We start from the raw sequence: 20,762 nt of genomic DNA, 5'->3' as shown, positions 1-20,762 counted from the left end.
TAAAATTGTGTCATGTGCTTTAGGGCTAAAGAGAAAGCCTTTTCCTTCGCATTCATCCTCACCTGAGTTAGTTCATACTCAGAGAATTATATAATAGAAAACATTGGTCTTAATATTTGTGTATTATTTGAAATCCTTTAGACCTCATAAATAATAGGCATAAGTAATGTGTAATGTGCCAAAATTCTGATGATGCTCATTTAGTTTTATACTTTCTATATGTGAAAGTTAAATCATCATAACCTTTGCAGTCTTTTGTGAGAGCCTGTTGATTATTTAAAAATATTGATTAAATGAATGTATCTGTTAGTATGTAGTTTTAACTATAAAATATTTTTAAGCCATAAATCTATTATGGTTTTAACTCTTTTTAAAAATGTTTCACAGTATTTAAAATTCTATGGGGAAATCTTCTAAATTTTCATCAGGAGATTAGGAATTTCTTTAAAAACTAGAATTAAAATATACTTTGCTATGCCTTTCTATTTGTTTTGTTTAACTCCAATAAAAGTTTTAAAAATTGTCGGAATACTCCACAAAGTTACATTTCTTTATCCCTTATTACCACTTAATTATATAAAGAATTTCCAGTGGGGAGATATTAGAAGTGCATCATTTATTTTTTAGTTGCTCAAAATGTGTTTTACTTATATACAGAAGAAAAACACATTAGTGTTAATATCTGTACTTTTTCTTCTGTTCTTTGAGAATTTTATTTCTCTAAACTTCTTGTATCAGCAAAAGTCTGTTCAGCTATATTTCTGGACTTGACCTCAACTCCACAAGGTACCAGCACACTGGCTGAGCATTTATTTAGCAATACTCTATAGATACCTTTGTGAGCTATGCAGACCACAAAACAGAAAACAACATATATTTTACACCTGAGGAAATGGCATAGTCGGAAAGAACAACTTTCTATATCATTACTATTTATCTTCAACACACTTTTAAACCTGGGTCATGGCATAATTAATCTACTTATCCAAAGTTCCTACCATTTATATTGTTAGTCTAGACCACACTACAAATAATCTGACATCTAGCTCACTAACTCTTCTCTAGTATCTCCCCACCAAATAAGGGGTCTTCCCCTTACAAAATTCTAGAGGTGCAAGTTGCTTCCACCAGTGGTCCACAAACTTTCCTTCCCACCAGCTTCCTTGGCTCCCATGTGTCCCCACATACTCTGTCATCTAGAACAGAACTGTGTTATTGGATACAAAATGACAAGAAAAGGCACTGAAAGATGAACAGGGACAGTTTTTTAGAACTACTAAGAACTAGACTATGTTTTCTGACCCCACTGATCTTATTATTATGAAATTAAATGACTAAATTATTTAGGTATAATGAGAAGTGAGGAAATAGATTCTCTCCTGGAGTCTCCATATGAATCACAAACCTGCTAATGCCTGAGATTAGCCTCGCAGACTTCTGATTTCCAGAATTGTAGAGTATAAGCTTATATTTTTTAAAATATTATTTTAGTTGTAGATGGATATGATACCTTTATTTATTTATTTTTATGTGGTACTAAGGATCTAACCCAGTGCATCACCCATGCGAGGTGAGGGCCCGACCATTAAGCCACAACCCCGGCCCTTGCTCTTATTGTTTCTTTCTTTCTTTTTGTTGTAACATATTTATTTTTATTTTTTGTAGTTTTAGATGGATACAGTACTTTTATTTTATTTATGTATATTAATGTGATGCTAAGGATCGAACTCAAGGTCTCACAAGTGCTAGGCAAGTGCTCTACCACTGAGCTACAACACCAGCCCTTTCTAGCATATTTTAAGAGATAATTTTACTGAGCATCCTTAGTAAATGTTTATTTCAAACATTTCTCAAGTTCTATGTTGTCATATAATAGAAGCTTCTATACCACATGTGTCATTTTCTCTGAGCATTTTAATTTATTATTACTGAAATGTTTTTTAGAAACTCAGATCTTACTCTTATTGTTTTGAGTCACTTAGTTGGTGGTCATTTGTTACAACAGCAATAGTAAACATGTACAACTTCTTTATTCCTTAGCATGGTAAGTAGTTAGTAATAGCAGCTAATATTTTTTCAGGATTCACCATGTGCCAGTTGTGGTCCTTGTAATAACACATCTATTGCTCACAAAATCTTATGAACATGAAGTATTGCTTTATTGTAATTATCATTACTTAAAACATTTTTATGTTTATTAGTGGGACTATTATTAAAGTTATTAAATTTAAGGCACTGAAGATAATTAAGTCATCTCAAGGCAATACCACAGGAGCCTTTTGAGTCTGGACCCCACATTAATAACCATTTTGGTATTGTCTTTCTTGTCCTGCTTAATAAAACAATAGTAAGTAATATGTTAAAATTTAGAGAGAATTACTGAAAGAATGAAAACCAAAAGCACAGTGTGAAAACAACATAAAAGTACTCAACACAAAAAAGAAGATACATTGTTAAAAATAAAGGTTAAAAATGTGGTAATGACTCTTGAATGTATAGATCACCAATGGAACAGAATAGAAAGTCCAAAATAAACTCTATAGAAAGCATGGAGAGTAAAGGTGGACTTTTAAATAGAAAGAGACAACTGCATGGCAAACTTAGAAAGAGACCAAATCAGAACCAGATCTCACATTCTACACTGAAACAACAACAACAAAAAAGTTTAAAGTGTAACCATATAAACTGTATTTAAGAAAACCAAGGTTGTATTCTTTATGAACCTATAGAAGAGGGCCTTTCTATGAGTCAAAAGTATCTTGAACCTTCTCTTGATCCTATATCTTAATCAGTTATAACACAATGCCTTCATCCTTTTCAAAGCAAGATTCTGATGAACTATATTCCCTTCTCTGTTTTTCAAAATTATGAAATATGACACATTTAGAGGAGTACATTAAATATAAAGCATATAAATTATAAAAAATCACACCCCAGAAACATAAATTGAGCATTGCTAAAACCCCAAAGGAGTGTATTTCAATCTCTGACTACCCTACTAGAGACAACCAGTATCACAACTTTTGAATTCCTCATGGATTATATCATATACAAATGATGTCTGAAATAACATAACTTAGTTTGACCTTCTTTCTAGATAAATCAGATTTTATTGCATGTCTTCTTTTGTACTTTGCTTTATTTGCAAAAAGATATCAATAAGATTCTTCTATTTCATTGTGTGGTTGAAAATGTATATATTGTATATAATAAAATCACTTTGTTTATTATACTATTGATAAATATATAAATTCTCAGGTTTATCTTTTCTGAAATATTATTCAGTTGATTTTGAAATATGTATGTGTGTGTGTGTGTATGTGTGTGTGTGTGTGTATACATGCACAATTCCCTTGTGTAACACCCCTAGGAATGGACTTCCTAGGTTAGAGGAAGTGAATCTTGTCCTTCTACATCAGGTTTGCCATGACTTCAGAGTCTTTGTTGCATAGTATGATGGTTTCCACACCAAAATTGCTCACATTTTGAAGTACAGGGGCTGTACTGTATATGGTAATGTGTTGTATCTTATTGAGACATTAATTTGCATTTCTCTCAAATGAATTAGGTGCAACACTTCTTCATGTTTTTCCACTAGTTCTTTTTCATGTTTTGTGATGTCTTTTTCTATCATAGTCTGTCTTTTTCTTGATTTTTAGGCGTTCCTTAAATACAAAGGATATGAGTTTCCTGTGTGTTATATGATTTGTCAATGTCATTTCTCATTCTGTGATTAGCTTTAACACCTTTTATGGAATTTTTGTGAAAAGAATTTTTGACTGTAGTCAACAACATTTTACTTTATGGTAGGAGGGATATATGTGTGATTGCCTGTGTGTATCTTCACATCTATCGGCATGGTGCTCCTTATCTATTTATTTTTCTAAATGTGTGTCATTTGACCTTTCATATGTATCTGTATAAATTTCTGCAAAAACTTAAGATCTATGTAGTGTGAATTATGGGTTCAAAGTATTTTTCTGAAAAAGGATGATCTATTTTCCCAAAACAATTTAAACAGAAGATAGTCTTTGTCTCCAAACTCATGAAAGAATTGTAAGTTTGATAACAATATATGACTGTTTATTTTGCAACTCTCCCAATTCTTTGGGCCTGTTGACCCACTCAAGCACAAATATAATTATGTATTACAAACTAAAGAATTATAAGAATTATGTCTTATTTCTACTGTGCTCAGTCTTTCTACAATGTTCATCAAAAATTTCTTGGCTGTACTTAAACATTTGCATTTATATATAAATTTTTGGATCATTCTGTACCTCCCTGAAAAAAAATCATATTTTTTTCTTGGATTACATTGAATCCATTAATATTTGTTTTCATTGTTTTTATAATTTGTAAAACTCTGTATTTACAATTAATAGACAAGTAAAACAAAGGCTAGTAGAATAGAGAAAGAGAGGGGAGGGGAAGTGTGAGGGGAGATGGAGATCATGAACTGAAAGGGATTTTCATTCATGTTTGAGTTTATCAGGATGAACCCAGAAACTATGTGTAACCATTAAGCTCTAATAAAAAATAAAATAAACTCTGTATTTACATTTATTTACAAACATTTTCACTAGGTAAAGAATTTGGAATTGCCATTTTCTATTCAATATCTTAGAGATGATTTTCTATTTTATCTCACTTATAGAGTTTCCATAAATAACTGCTCCTATTTTTATTTTTAATTCCTCATATGTAACATTTTCTCTAGTTGCCTCCAAAATGCTTACTTTATATTAGATTTTATTATGTTGTCTATGATGTGCATGAGTGTGTTTTCCTTAAAGTTATTCTGGTCCGGTTCTCTGAACTTGTGGACCTGTGGTTTGTTGTCTTTGAGTAGTTTCAGAAAGCTCTCAGCCATGTTCTCTTCCCTTTCCATTTTGTCTTTTGGAATCTCAATCATATTTACAGTAAACTCTTTGACATTGCTTTTGGGGATGCCCCAAGCTACTGGGAACTCAGCTGTCATTGATTGTACTCCTGAATCTCTTTGTGCTGCTGTTTAGTTAATTTCTATTAACCTTTTTCAAGGGCTCTGATTCTTCTCTCTGTTATGTTCATGTGTAGTATTTTGTTGAGCCCACTGAAGAATTCTTCATCACTAATATTGTGATTTGTGGTTTACAGAGTTTCCACCTGACTGTTAACAATTTCCACTTTCCTGCTGCAAATCCACATCTGTTCATGTATATTGATCACCTTTCTGCTAGAATCCTTAAACATCATACATATATAATTCATCATAATATATAATTCTATATATGTTGCTTGCTTCAGCTCTTTAAAATCAATAGTTTTAACTTCATTTTCCCATGTGTCTCACAATTTTTTAAATCGTTCATTGCTGAAGAAATAGTTGAGAATTGTATGATAATATTTGTAATGGAAATAGAAATACCTCTTTTGTATTAAGATGTTTGGGGCAAGCATGGGTTCAGTGTCATCATACTTCAGTTGGATTTGAGTTTGGTTTTTATGGATAGCTACCTTGAAAGTACCACAAGCCTGAACTTTCATCAGTGACGTTCTGCAAGGACACTGATCTTTATGTAAGGTCTAGTGTGCTAGAAAGTATGTCTCAATATTGCTGTGACATTTCAGTTTTAGCAGACTCTGCATAGCTATCTCACATGGATATCAAAAAAGTGATGCTATTCCTGTCTGAGCATATTCTCCAGACACCAAATTGAGTACATGTAAAAACAACAACAAACAAACAAAGAAAACTACAAATTAAAGCAAAACTGTTTCTAAAGAAGATACTACATTTATTTCGGGGGTTCAACTAATGGAACAGAGAAGAACTTTATTTCAGTTAAATAAAGTCTCATTAAACTATCAGTTTAGGAAACTATTTCAACAAGCTTTCCTTAATCAATATTTTAACTTTTATGAGACTTATTGAATATCATTTTAAGAGATGTTCTTTCTTGCAACAGCTTGAAATCATGGAGCGAGAAGAATGATGCCAAATTTGCTTTTTTCTTCCGTTATCAAATAATGATCATAAATCTTCCTTAAGGTCAGAAAGAACAAATAAACCTGAGTATCTTCTTTTCTAGAGTCATGTTTTCATACCTGCATGAACAAAATGAAAACAAACAAAATATATAAGAGAGAGAGAAAGAGAGACAGACAAAAAGACACTGACATTTTAGATCCCATTAATAGAGAGAGGACTGTTGCTATTTAGGCTTGCAACAATGTGCATGTCTACTAGGTATGTCCCTCTCTGTCTCAGTAACTATAAGGCCACTGTACTTAGCCCAGCTTTGATTCATCTCCAGAAATTGCCAAGTTTAATTTCAGGATTAAAAAATTCTCTATCAGATAAGGATGCAAATATCTCAGAGTTATACTAAACGTTTGCCTTTAAATATTCTGTGACTATATTTTACATGAGGAGTTCATGGCAACCTAGATAGAGGTTATATTTTTTTCTAACTACACTGCAAGCTGGTATGGCCAAAGAGAGTAAATATAGATTATTTGTACATCTGTGTCACAGAATTTGAGTCTGCACTCCACAAATTCCTCTTTCCCCTCTTTCTGTCTGAATCTTGCAGATGAGTAAAATGGCTTCTTGGGAACAGAATCAAGGGATGTCAGGAGCCAGCCTCCCTGGATGGTCCTGTGGTGCAGGGCTTACCCTCAAGCCAAAGGGGAAGGGACATAACATATTTTCCAAGCTGTAGCAACAGCCTCTTGATGAGCTCTCTCTTTCTCCATTATCTCCTCTTTATGCTTTCTTTGCTCCTGCTATCAGAGTGACAGTAGTGAAAAATAAAGGCTGAAGCATGCCTCTGAAAGACAGTCCATAGTCCAGGTGGCCACTGATCTTTCAGCCTCATCTTCAGTAAGCCCACCACCTGCAGTGACACAGGTTAACCTGAACCATTTACTTTTTGTCATTATATACTCTCTCTCATTCCATTTCTTTGCTCTAAAATAAATGTTCTACAATATCTTATATATTATATCTTATATAATATATTATAATATAATCCATGTTTTATATATCATATTAATATTAATTATACTAATATAATAATTGTATTATTATCTTATTAATAATAGAAATTATATTATTATATAATTACATTACAATGATATGCAATATAATATAAATTAATATAAATCTAAATATATTATATGATATATAATAAATATGTTATATATAATAAAATAATATTTATACATTTAATTTATATATTATTTTATTATATGTGTATATAATATATATGTATTTCATATATTATATATAATTTATATTAAATTCATATGAATCATAAACATTTTGATATGTAATATATAATTTATATAATATATATACTTATATATTTATATATTAATATATACAATTTATATATAAATATATAAGTACATTATGTAAATATATTATATAAATTATATATAATATATTATGAATATATAATATATTTATATATTAATATACATAAAATTTATATATATTATATATTTTTATTATATGTATATATGATAAAATAAATGTATTATATATAATATAATATAAATTAGAATGTTATATAAATATATTGTATTTAATTTATATTATATATGTATTATATAATATGCAATATATTTATATAATATTATAATTTAAATTATATAGTTAAATTATGTCTTATTTGACTTTAGATGATTTTAATACATTTGATAGTTTTTAACCCCTTAACTTTTTCTGTGTAAATTTTTATTTTATGACATTTTTAACCTTTTTTATATTTTTTATAATGGTCTTAAAAAAGGCGTGCTTCAGATATTTTTAATTTCAATGCATTTTCTCTTGACATTATGAGGGTTTGGTTAAAACCATTCCTTTGGATGTATGCCTGTAATCCCAGTAACTTGGGAGGCTGAGACAGGTGGGATCTCAAGTAGAAAGTCAGCCTTAGCAATGGCAAAACTCTTAGCAACGCTGTCTTTAAATAAAATTCATAATAAGACTGGGGATGCGGCTCAATGGTTGAGTGTCCCTTAGTTCAATTTCCAGTACCCCCAAAAAATATCCTTTTGTATGAAATGTTTTGACTTATAAATCACTTTACATACTTTTTCTACCTGGAATATCAACCAGTGAAAACGTATATGTCATTAGAATTGAGCAATAATTTATTTAAGTTCATTTTGAGAGTATAGTAAGTCACATTGTTTGCAATTTGAGAGATGTAGATGACTGAATGTGTTTCACTTATAAAATACCCAGTTTTTATAAAATAGTCCATTCCTGTTATTTTCTGGGTTTCATCATCTTGCCTAAAATATGATGTAAAAGGGACAAAAATAAAATAGCATTCTTGGTATGTGTGAACTATATTGTGAGTCAATGTTGTTGTATGATCATATATACTTGATAAAAATTATATGTACAGATTTATACACACATTATTATATGTAAATTATTTCAAGTACAATAAGTTATTGTGGCTTCTCTGAAATTTTTGCCTCTTGGAGTATGATACTTTAAGATTATTAACTATTGACTCAGTGGTCAACACATGGGCTCACCACTTGACTATAATATGAAATGGGTTTTAGGGCATGTTGTCTTATAGTTCTTCATAACATTAAGGACTAAGGAGAAATGAACAAAAGGCCTTTTTAATGCTAAAGCCATTTTTTAGCCTTCTTTATACAAAGTACAAGAATCATATTGGTTTGAAAACTTAAAAATAAAATCAGAGCTAACATTTATTGAGCTTTGTGTATTTAGACTTTACCAAGTTGAAATTTCACAGCAACCTCTAATGGGTAAGTAAGCATTTTATAATTCCTGTGTTACAGATGAGGAAACTGAGGCTTAGCTAAGTGACATGCTTTTAGTTTTCAGAGATGCAGCAAGCAGAATTGAATCTCAAATACAGGGTTGTGAAATTTTGATTAGTGCTTCTTTTTTGGGGTACCAGAGAGCCACATCCACAACCCTATTTTGTTTTTTATTTAGAGTAGGGTCTCACTGAATTTCTTAGCACCTTGCTTTTGCTTTTGCTGAGGCTGGCTTTGAACTTGCAATTCTCCTGCCTCAGCCTCCCAGTGGGATTACAGGCATGAGCCACTGTGCCTGGCTGGTAAGTGCTCTTAATGAATGTGATTACTAAATAATAGCAGGAAACACTGAACAGAATAGAAAATGCATCTTTCGATGTTTTTATTGTAAAATACACTTACAATTTGCCATTTAGACCATTTTGAAGTGTACAGTTAAGTAACACTATGTATATTCACATTGTCCAAGGTGGCGTGTATTGCTGCATCATCAGTTGACAGAAAGCAGAAGGGGGGAAAGGGATGTGAATGATGTGTGAAGCCTCTTATATAAGGGCATTCATTCTGTTAAAAAATATAGAGCTCCATGACCTAATCACACGTTTTGACTTATAAATCACATTACATACTTTTTCTACCTGTACTATCAACCAGTGAAAACGTATATGTCATTAGAATTGAGACATAATTTATTTAAGTTGATTTTGAGAGCATAGTAAGTCTCATTTTCCCTTTTGCTGCTGTCACAATAGTGATTGTCACAACATATACATTTGGGAAGAACATATTCAGACCATAGCAACCATGTTTAATACACTGTAAAGACAAATCCTTCTGGGGAAAGAATGTTGGTTTAAATCATGTGGAAAGTCCTTTCTAACTCTGAACCTAAGACTGTAGGGTAAATAGACCTTGATTCTAGTGGGCTGTTTCCAAATATGTGTCCATACATGGCAGTGCCCTGTGCTGATGCAGTTTGCATCCTGAGGTTTCAGCTACCAGCCAGGGATCACTGCACTGTGGCCCTGGTTCCCATCTCCATCTTGCTACTAACATGAACTGATGTCACTATTGGATTGTAGGATTTAAGGACTGTTGTGTAGTTTAAAGCTTTAGGTTGTTGATATTTAATGACAATAATTAAACAAACATTGAATGACAATTTACTATACACCATCACCATGCTAGATAACAGAGACAAGACAATCTTTAAAAACACTTTCTGGGCTGGAATAAAGCTCAGTTAAGTGCTTGCCTAACATGTGCAAGGCTCTGCATTCAATTTCCAGTACTAACAACAACAAAAAACCTTTCTGTATTTGTGGAACTTACAACTAAATACTATCAGGAATTGGCAGCTAACTCTCAGTGGACTCTATTTTCACATTTGAAAAAGTCAGATTTGTTTAAGTACCATGTTTTCAAGAAAAAAATAGCAGAATGTCCTGTAAATAAAGTCTGAGAATAGGACTAAACTTTTAAATTGAAGCTAAAATTATGTAACTTGTACTATTTCTAAAAGATTATTTCCCATTTGTAAAATTCTTATCTTCCCCTTGGAACTGGAGATTGAACCCTGGGGAGCTTAACCGCTGAGTCACAATCAGAGATCTTATTTTTTTGAGACAGGATCTCACCAATTTATTGAGACTGGCTTTGAGCTTATGATCCTCCTGCCTCACACTCCCAAGCCACTGGGATTAAAGGCATGGACCTCCCATTTCTAAAATTGTAATAATTATATTTGTGCACCCAGCTTTCTTTCAGGAGACTTTAATTGAAAACTCTCCTGAAGGCTGGGATGTGTTTCAGTGGTAAAGCACTTTTCTTGCATGCTGAGGCCCTGGGATTGAGCCCCAGTGCTAGAGAGAAGGAAGAAAAGAAGGAAGGAAGGAAGGAAGGGAGGAAGGAAGGAAGGAAGGAAGGAAGGAAGGAAAAAAGGAAGGAATGAATGGGGGAAGGAGAGAAAGGGAGAAAGAGAAAGGGAAAAGTGAGGGAGGGAGGGAGGAAAAAGGAATGGAAGGAAGGAAGGAACAAAGAATGAAGGCAGGCAAGAAAAAAGATCAGGAAAAGAAAATTATAATGAACACCAATTAAAAGGTCTTCTGCTAACCTACATATTAGTCATTCAATAGAGGAACCAAAGCCCTTGTATGACTATTTAAATTAATTAAATTCTACAAAATCAAATTTCAGTATCTCAGTCCCACTACTTATTTCAAGAACTCAGTAACCACATGGGCTCATGGGCTGGTGGCTATTATACCTGACAGTGCAGTGCAGATACTGTACATTTCTGTCATGGCAGAAAGGTCTATTGGACAACACTGATAAAGAGGAAGCATCACATCAAGATACTGGTATTGTGGATGTGTTAAAGAATATTCAATAAAATTAAACACCATACATGTTAAAAAAAAACACTTAGCAAATTGTGACCTACAAGAGGAAATCCTGAAACTAAAAAAAAAAAAAAAAAAGGACCTTCTTAACAAACCAGTCAAATTGGCAGCATCTCATTCATGATGTTGGCAAAATAACATCATTTGGAAAATAGCCTCTTTGCTGTGTATATACAAAAAAGCATCATAATGAGTTTAAAAGTCCCAAATCTTGTATACAAATCTGGGTTGATTATCAATTGAATGTTACAAATAGAAAACCAACCAGGAAAACAGGTTCATCTAATGCATAATAGCACAGCACTAAAATAACAGACTGAAAATTCTTCCATGAAACAAAACCACTGAGGGGTGTGTTAACACAGTGAAAGTTCTTTCTTGACTAACTGCTCAACAGGAGTGAAACTAGACTTTTGAAATTAATAAGGAATTTTCTAACTTTTTTTGACTGTTGTCTGCCTTTAGTGAATATACATATGTAAATATGCTTTTTTTTAACTATATTTCACTCAATTTTTTCTACTATAATTTTGTTGTAAGAGTTCATACACACTGATTTAAAAAACTACTTCTTGCTACTGCAGCTCTAGATACTAGTAGAGCTTTATTCCAATTGATACATGAAAATAGGGTCCTATATGATATCTTTGACCTTCAATCTGGTATCAGTAATCATAAAGTCTAAAAACCCCTGCACTGAAGTTTAGTAATTCCTATTTATTACATGCTAGGCATTATACAAAGTGCTTAATTCCATTTATTTTATTTACTTCTGTAACAACTGTGTGTTAGGAAGTAGGTAGTATTAATCCTGTAGCCTAACAGGCTGATCTTAGTTTAATAATGTGCTCCAAATTGTGCTCCCAATGAGTCCTTCAGTCAGAATTTGAACCCAGCTAGCTTCCATTAATTTTATTATCCCAAGATCAAGAGCTCCTAATGAAAAATATTAAGAAAAGATAAGTTAAAATTTTTAATTTTGACTGCTTATTACATACCAAGTAATTCTAAGCCTCTTCCTTAGTAGATCATTAAGACCACATGCCAACATATCTCCACATAGGAGTCAGTCTTCACAGAGGAAGGCAGGTAGGGCTAGTGCAATGGACTTGTCCAGGGAACAACTGGAGCAGGAGCTGAGCCAGCACCCAGGCACCTGGCTGCAGAGCCTGCACTCTTCATGGTGCTAGAAGTTCTGCAGGACTGTAAATATGTTCTGGTGTTTACCATCCAACCACAATTGCTCAGCTCCCTTCTATCAATGTGGAGAAGGGCCCAGGACAGCAAATCACATGAGCAGTGCCTGGGAACCAGGGAAGAGAGGCCAGCAGCCTCAGGTGAAGAAGGAGGTCAGATGAGATGATGACCTGCAAATGATCCTGGTGTGCACCTGTCTGCAAACCACTGGCCAAGGATGTGGGAGAAGGAGCAGGTGGCAGGGATGAGGACCATGGGCTATGAACAGGGCCATTGGAAAGCCATCAGACCACTGGCAAGGCACACAGTTCCACTATCTAAGGATATATAGTACACAATAAGAAATGTTGATCTTAACCAGGTGATGGTGAAGTGTACTGAGAATTTATTAGGTGAGTTACTATTCTAAGCACTTTTCATCTCAACAAACTCAAAGGAACTCCTAGTTGATCTACATAAGAGTCGGCCCTTTCTCATTCTATGATTGCAAGAAGAGTTTCTGGTGCTATTTAGTCCAGGGCCAGTGCAGATGGTGTGAACAGTTTGGTCACGTGGGAAAATCCTCAGGGAGTTTAAATTAAAGACACAGACACCATTTTACCTTTAAACCAGCTCTGGGATGGCTTCTTGAACCCTCAGCCTCAAGCCCCCCAGGGAGGCAGTGAGGTTTAACTGAAGAGGAGAGACAGAGTGAGAGAGAGAGAGAGAGAGAGAGAGAGAGAGAGAGAGAGAGAGAGAACACTAAGGATAGGGCTTTTATTGGGGAACAAAAAATTCTGGGGAAAATTTTATCCAATGAAGGTCAAGCGGGGGGCAATGTGGCAAGGTCAGGTGTGATGATTGGGTCTTTGAGGCAGTGGTGAGACATGCCTCCACATCACACGGAAAAGCTCTCAAACCCAAAAAGGGTGGGGAGAGCTCTGCCACATTAAAAGTGTCTGAGCACCTCACACCTAGCCAGGGAGTAAACTCAGTCAGTTCAAGGATGGACTCCCACAGTGCTGCACTTTGAAGGGAAGGGAAACAAAAATATATAATGACTCCTCTCTAGGGAGCAGAGTGGCTCAGCAACTCAGCAGCTTGGGGGTCACCCAGTTCCAGGAATGGGGGTGGGTCCAGAAAACTCACCCAGTTCCAGAACTGCAGGGTTCTGGGAGATCACTCCATTGTAGGGTCTAGGATTCCTATCCAGTTCCAGGACTGCAGAATCTTGGCAGGCCTGCCACCCCCAGCAGCACAGGCATCCAAACTAAAGGTTACTCCAGTGAATTCCCTAGGATACCAAATAAAACACCCAGGACAGCTCCTCTGCCTCAAGCTCTCCAAATGGGAGAGCAAGGAATCTCACGAGGGGCTGGTGAGAGTGAGCATGTCCAAGAGTGGACTTTTACCAGGGAGACCCTCATTCTTTAGAAAATTTCATCCAAATAAGGTCAAGAGGGGCAGGGTTACAAGGACAAGTAAGGTAATTTGACCCCTGGGTTATAGGAAGGCATGCCTAAGCATGAAGACACATTCTGCTACTTCCAGGATCAGGGCAGCCATGTAGGGCCACTTTGAATGTGGCCAGATCACTGCAAGTGACTGACAGAGCTGCAACCAATCAGGGAAGGAAAATGCAACAGCCCCCCACAGAGGCCTATCCAGTTCTAGGAGTGGAAGGTCTAGGAAGATCACACAGTTCCAGCATTGCAGGGTCCTCGGTCTTACCCAGGGTTGTAGGGTTTTCTGACCTGTAGGTGAGGATGCAGCTCAGCCAATGCTGTTTTCTGAACCCACGACACTACATTCATCTCAGTCCTTGCAAGTCTGGCTGCTCTGCTAGGTCCCAAGAAGTGATGTGAAACTTCAGTCAGACGTAGGTTATGACTGCTGTGGGCACTCAGATGCCTCTTCCAGGAGGCAGCCTACAGTCCCAGTCCAGGCCCTGAGGGGCAGGATGCACCAGGGTCTGGGAGCACTGATGTGTGGCTTCACTGCAGGCTGGCCCCATGGGGTAGGCTATGACAGGGGCTGAGCTCAGGAGTGGCAGGCCACCAAGTGTGGGTGGTTTAGCAGTGCTAAGTCTCAGGGAAGGTGGGGTGCCATGGCTGTTTGTCACCTGAGCAAGACACAATCCAGCAGTATTTCCAGTCCCCAGGTGTCATGATCTAATAGCTGTGCTGGCCACAGGAGTGGGGTACACCGTCACCACCTTCTCTTCTGGGAGCTCAGATGTGTGGACTCCAGGCAGTCCCCTCAGGAGAGCTGAGTGGCATGAGAATACAAGAGTCATAGTAGTGAGTATGGAAGGTGTCCAAGGTTTGGGTGGGAGCTTCTGGGGTCCTCTTGCTTGATTAGTCCACACAGGGAGGAAGCTCCCTTGTTCTGAGCTGCTCCTGGCTGTTGATGGCGTGTCAGAAACTAAGTGTGTCCTATACTCTGTGTGAACCTCCCAGGATCCCATGCTCTATCTGGCTTCTGGTGATCCTTAGATGTGCTCTGGGGCTCTCTTCACTTACCCTCACCAAAATGCATTGCTTATTTTGGGAGTTGTCTTTATGGGAGGAAGGATGGTAGGACTTCTAGTCAGACTTCTTGCTAGCATCTCTCCTCCCTAGAAATGTTTATTTAAAATCAGAATAATCATACCCGGTATCACCATGTTTAATCAAATTTGTATTGGAGATCCTCATGAGTAAAATATAATGAGAATAAAAGAAAGTAGAAGAATGGAATACTAAAATATAGAAAGCTTAAACTTGCATTATTTTCAAATGATGACGATTTTTTTAATATATTGTTTATTTTTTAAATAGAAATTGTCAAGGTTCCTGAATAAAAGCTTGAGATATAAAAGCAAAATTAAAGTTTTATATTCCAGTGGCAAATGATTAGAAATCGTGATTGAACAGGATATACTATTTACAATAGTATCAGAGACTGAAATTGCCTAAATAATCAAATAATAGACTTAAGACTTCTGTAGACAAATTATAAAATTTTATTAGGGGATATGCAAAAGAACATAAATACATAAAGGCATATACTACATTTGTCAACATAAGACTTTGTCTAGGTCATTTTTAAAAGTATTTTTAAGGTGTCCAGGTGCAGTGGCACACACATGTAATGACAGCAGCTCAGGAGGCAGAGACAGGAGGATCATGAGTTCAAAGCTAGCCTCAGCAAAAACAGGCACTAAGCAATTCAGTGAGACCGTGTCTCTGAAATAAAATACAAAATAGGGCTGGGGATGTGTGGCTCCATGGTAGAGTGCCCCTAAATTCAATCCCCAGTACATCCTCCCTGCCAAAAAAAAAGTATTTTGAAGGCTAAAACACCATGAAATCTAAAGAGGAACCTGGAGTGGTTCTGGCCTATCAATTAACTATTAAGCTATTATTATTATAAATTAAGCTATTGTCATTATAAAGTTGTTCTGATTAAAATAGTAAAATGCTGGTGCAGATGTAGAAATTACATTAAGTGCAAAACTTTACTTTGATGTAACAGCAACCTCCTATCAATTAGACATTCCATTTTGCATGAAAACACAGAGGCTCACAAAACAACACAGCATTCTAGAATCACAGTCTTTGAAGAATTTAAAAATGTTCAGTAAAATGAAAGGAAATTCATTGCAAAATTACACACTAGGGTAGTGAGCAAGAAGAATGCAGAGTGGAAGCAATATAAAATGTAAATATTTGAATGTTCTATTCCTCATGACATACCCACTCCCATGCACACATTAGGCTTTCTTGGTAACAGTGTAAGAGGTTAGTTGTGAGGACCAGACTGAAGGGAAGCAAGGCTTCTCAGCAGAGGGAGTTTTCTGAGAGCCATGCACTCTTGCTCTTTTGGGAGATGCAGGGGCAACACTATTGGTCAAAGCCACAATTCTCTCTTTTTTAATTTTTAATTTGTTTTAATTAGTTATACATGACAGTAGAATGCACTTTTATACTTTGATATATCATACGTAGATGGGATACAATTTCTCTTTTTCTGAGTGTACATATTGTAGATTCACATTGGTCATACAGTCACATATATATAAAGTAATAATGTCTGTTTCATTCTACTATCTTTCTTATCCCCATATCCCCTGCCTTCCCCTCCTTTCACTTCCCTCTACCTAAGGTAATGCTATATTTTTTTTGTAGAATTACAATTCTTAATACACATATATACCACAATTTTTGTATTTCTTTTTGTATATAAAGTATGTTGACACCCAATTCAAGTCTTCATACATCACATTTCACCATCCTTGCTAATCCCCTGCCCCCTCCCTTTCTCTCCCACCCCTTTACCCTGTTTCCCCCATGCTCTCCCTCCCAACCCCACCATGAGTCAACCTTATTTTATCAGAGGAAACATTCAGTATTTGTTTCTGGGGGATTGACTAACTTCACTTAGTATTATCTTCTCCAGTGCCATCCATTTACATGCAAATGCCATGGTTTGTTCTTTTTTAATACTGAGTAAAATTCCATTGTGTATATATGCCATGTTTTTTTATCCATTCATCCACTGAAGGACATCTAGGTTGACTCACATCTATTTCATTCTACTATATTTCTTATCCCCACATCCCTGCATTTCCCTCCTTTAGCTATTGTGAATTGTGCTGCTATAAACATTAATGTAGTTGTGTCCCTGTAGTATGCTGTTTTTAAGTCCTTTGGATATAGTCCGAGGACAGGAATAGCTGGGTCAAATGGTGGTTCCATACCTCCATACTGTTTTCTATATTGGCTGCATCAATTTCCAGTCCCACCAGCAAGGTATGAGTGTACCTTTCCCCCCACATCCTCACAAACACTTATTGTTGTTTGTCTTCATAATAGCTGCCATTCTGACTGGAGTGAGATGATAACTTAGAGTGGTTTTGATTTGCATTTCTCTGATTGCTAGAGATGATGAGCATTTTTCTTATATTTATTGATTGATTGTATATCCTCTTCTGAGAAGTGTCTGTTCAGGTCCTTAGCCCATTTGTTGATTGGGTTATTTGTTTTTTTGGTGTTTAGCTTTTTGAGTTCTTTATGTACCCTAGAGATTTGTGCACTATCTGATATGTGAGGTGTAAAGATTTGCTCCCAGGATGTAGGCTCTCTGTTCACCTCACAGATTGTTTCTTTTACTGAAAAGAAACTTTTTAGTTTGATTCCATCCCTTTTACTGATTCTTGGTTTTAATTCCTGTACAGTAAGAGTCTTATTAAGGAAATTGGGGCCTAATCCCACATAATAAGATTAAGGCCTATTTTTTCTTCTATTAGACACAGAGTCTCTCACAACTCTCTCTACAATACTGAGTAAGTGGCAATTATTTTACATGGAAGACTTTTCATATGGTAAGAATAGATGTCATGAAAGAAAGAGAGCTGTCCATTGGTAGGGGACAGGTCTCTGCTTCGTGGCTACTTAGTGTTGAGTGGGTTCTATAAGCAGTGTTCTGATACTCCTACATTAAAAAAAATTATGTCCAAAATATATTCTTCCCAAGGAAAGCTATATCACACAGATTACTATTATTACCCTTCTATACAAGTGGATGTCTTATGATTATATTTTTTCTTTTTACTCTGTAGTGGAAGGAAACATTCTCAACCGATGTAGCAAGAATCATGTATCAATACAATAAAAACACAAGTTTATCAACACATTCTTAAGAATCCCAGAAACAGAACTGTCCACATGGACAACTTGGATTCATGATGGAGATGGCATCATAGAGAAGTAGGAAAAAAGAGAATTACTTAACAAAAGGGACTGGAGAACTGACATTCCACAAATAAAATACACACTTGCATTCCTACATCATTCCATATGTATTGTCAACTCTAGATATATTAACCATGTTAATATTTTAAAAGGAAATTTTAAAATGATTAGTGGAAAATATTGTGGGTAGCTTTTAAAACTTGATCTTATAAAATATTTCCTAAGATTGCACACATAAAAACATATGATCACATGAGAAAAGATTAATAATTTGAGCACATAAAATTAAAAACATCTGGGGCTGGGGCTGGGGCTGGAGCTCAGCGGTGGAGTGCTTGCCTACCATGTGCAAGGTGCTGGGTTTGATTCTCAGTACCATATAAAAATAAATAAATAAAATAAAAGTATCGTGTCCAACTATAACTAAAAATATTTTTTTAAAAAATTAAAGACATCTGTATGTCCAAAGATGTCTTAAACAGGAAGACCAGGGTGCTGCTGGGTGGAAAAGGGTGCCCAGCGAAGATGCTGCTGGACTTGTTGGAAGAGCATAAGGAGCACCTGGCCTTCCTGCCAAAGTGGTGGTGGAGTTTGGGTGGATCAGGGTGGAGTTCCTGAGGCAAGGGACCATCCCCAAGGTCTATGAGGGTGCCGCCAGGAAGCTCAACATGAGCAGTAACACTGTCCAGCATGGTGTGGAAGGGTTGACCTACCTGCTCACTGAGAGCTCCAAGCTCATGATTTCTGAAGTGGGTTTCCAAGACTCTGTTTTTGTTCTGGGATTCTCTGAAGAACTGAACAAATTATTGCTTCAGCTTTACCTGGACAACAGAAAAGAGATCAGGACTATTCTGGGTGAATTGGCACCCAGCCTTCCCAGTTATCACAGCCTTGAGTGGCGACTAGATGTACAGCCTGCAAGCAGAAGTCTCAGGCAACAGATAAAGCCAGCAGTGACTATAAAACTACACCTCAATCAGAATGGAGACCACAACAACAAAGTTCTGCAGACAGCCTCAGCCACCCTACTTCATCTAGTTCAGCAACTGTAACAATCCTTGGACGAGATGAAAACCAACCACTGTAGGAGAGTAGTTCACAACTTCAAGTGGTACCAAGTGTTAAGGTCCTAATGCCTTTGACTCATTTGTGAATGGATGACATTCAGGAATTACTTTTCAGAATTAACTTTTATTAATTGGTGTTGATAAATGCATCTAGATTCCATGAAATTCCTTTTCCTATTCCAGGATATTGAGGTCATGATCAGAAGCTAAAGTCAAGTTCCTTTTCTGATGCTAAATGTGGTCAGCTTCTTGACAGATTGAAATGTAATTTTGTATTTTAAATGTGTAAATAGGATTGAATCAACTAGAAATAAATCTATACTGTTCATATCTTCTGTATATATGAGCAATACCCTGTTTTGGGTACATTTTTGTCTGCTTAACTAGTATTTTCCTCTTTATTGATCAATTTTGAGAATAAAATTTACAGCTAATTTCTTTCCTATTCAGAGTATTTCTAAATAGTACAATATTTCTGACTTTTAAAAGCATCTCATGATGTTACTAGCTACAGAATAATGTAAAGTGAGTATGAGTTTTTTTTAAATTATATGCCCATATTGTTATAGGAAGTTCATGAATTTTTCTGTGAATGTAAAGGTCAGTAGTTTTTTACCATATTGCTGAAGTTTGACTTATGATTCATTGACTTAAGTAGTACTCAATTTTGTGTGATTGTTAATAATATTTTCACAAGGATTAATTTTTCCTATATACCAAAAGCAACTAAGAGACACACTGTCATTTACATTTATAAATAATGGATACAAGAATAATGTAATCAATGCTTGATTATCTGGGGTAGAAAGATGTCTTAAACTAAAAATGTTTTGAAATTTAAGAATATATTTTTAATATAACTGATAGAGGTTTCAATATAACTAACACACTTGAAAGTTGAAAATATGTAAAGATAACCTACAAATTGGTAAGAAAAATATAATTAATCTAGTTAAAAATGACCAAAATATATGACCAGAAATTTTACAAAGGAAGACAAATGACTATCAAACACAGAAAAGGAATATAACATTATCAATGACAATAAATATAGACCTCATAATGAAATAGCTTCTGAAGGTTTTATTGCCAACAGCTAAGAGACCATGAGAAAGTGCCTGGACACCTCCAAGGAGACTAGACCAAGGGCATCTCACATGTGACCGACACTTGTGGCAACTGATGCTGCTTCTAGGAAGAGAGCTGGGTGTGATCCCTGGGCTCACCTCTCATATGCCCTGTGACCAGCAGCCACATTCCCTGCACATATACCAGGTACAGTCCCACACAAGGGAGGCCTGTGCCTAAAGCTCGTAGCAATGAGGTTCAGAGCAGCAAAAACCTGGAGATCTCTCAAAAGTGCATAAGCAGGAGAGTGATCAATGCAACCAGGTACATCCACAGGCTGACTCCAGTCAAAACCAGTGAGCACAGTGGGTGAGTTTAAGGACCACCACTCTTTGATGCCTATTTTTATGTGTCCAGCTGGCAAGGTTATGGTCCCCAGTTGTTTGGTTAAGCATCAGTCTAGATGTGGAAAAATACTTCTTAGCTGTGATTGACATTGACTTTGAGTAACATAG

At 35.7% G+C, this 20,762-nt stretch overlaps 1 pseudogene; it reads left to right on the top strand.

Annotated features, from left to right (window-relative positions):
* The first annotated feature begins 18,637 nt into the window (after positions 1 to 18,637).
* LOC143641969 (COMM domain-containing protein 2 pseudogene) lies at positions 18,638 to 19,245 on the top strand (annotated as a pseudogene).
* Positions 19,246 to 20,762: the final 1,517 nt, after the last annotated feature.

The sequence above is a fragment of the Callospermophilus lateralis genome, chromosome 7, assembly GCF_048772815.1.
Source record: "Callospermophilus lateralis isolate mCalLat2 chromosome 7, mCalLat2.hap1, whole genome shotgun sequence".
NCBI classification, from domain to species: Eukaryota; Metazoa; Chordata; class Mammalia; order Rodentia; family Sciuridae; genus Callospermophilus; species Callospermophilus lateralis.
Note: the sequence above shows the minus strand (reverse complement) of the source record. Positions and strands in the feature narration are given on the sequence as shown.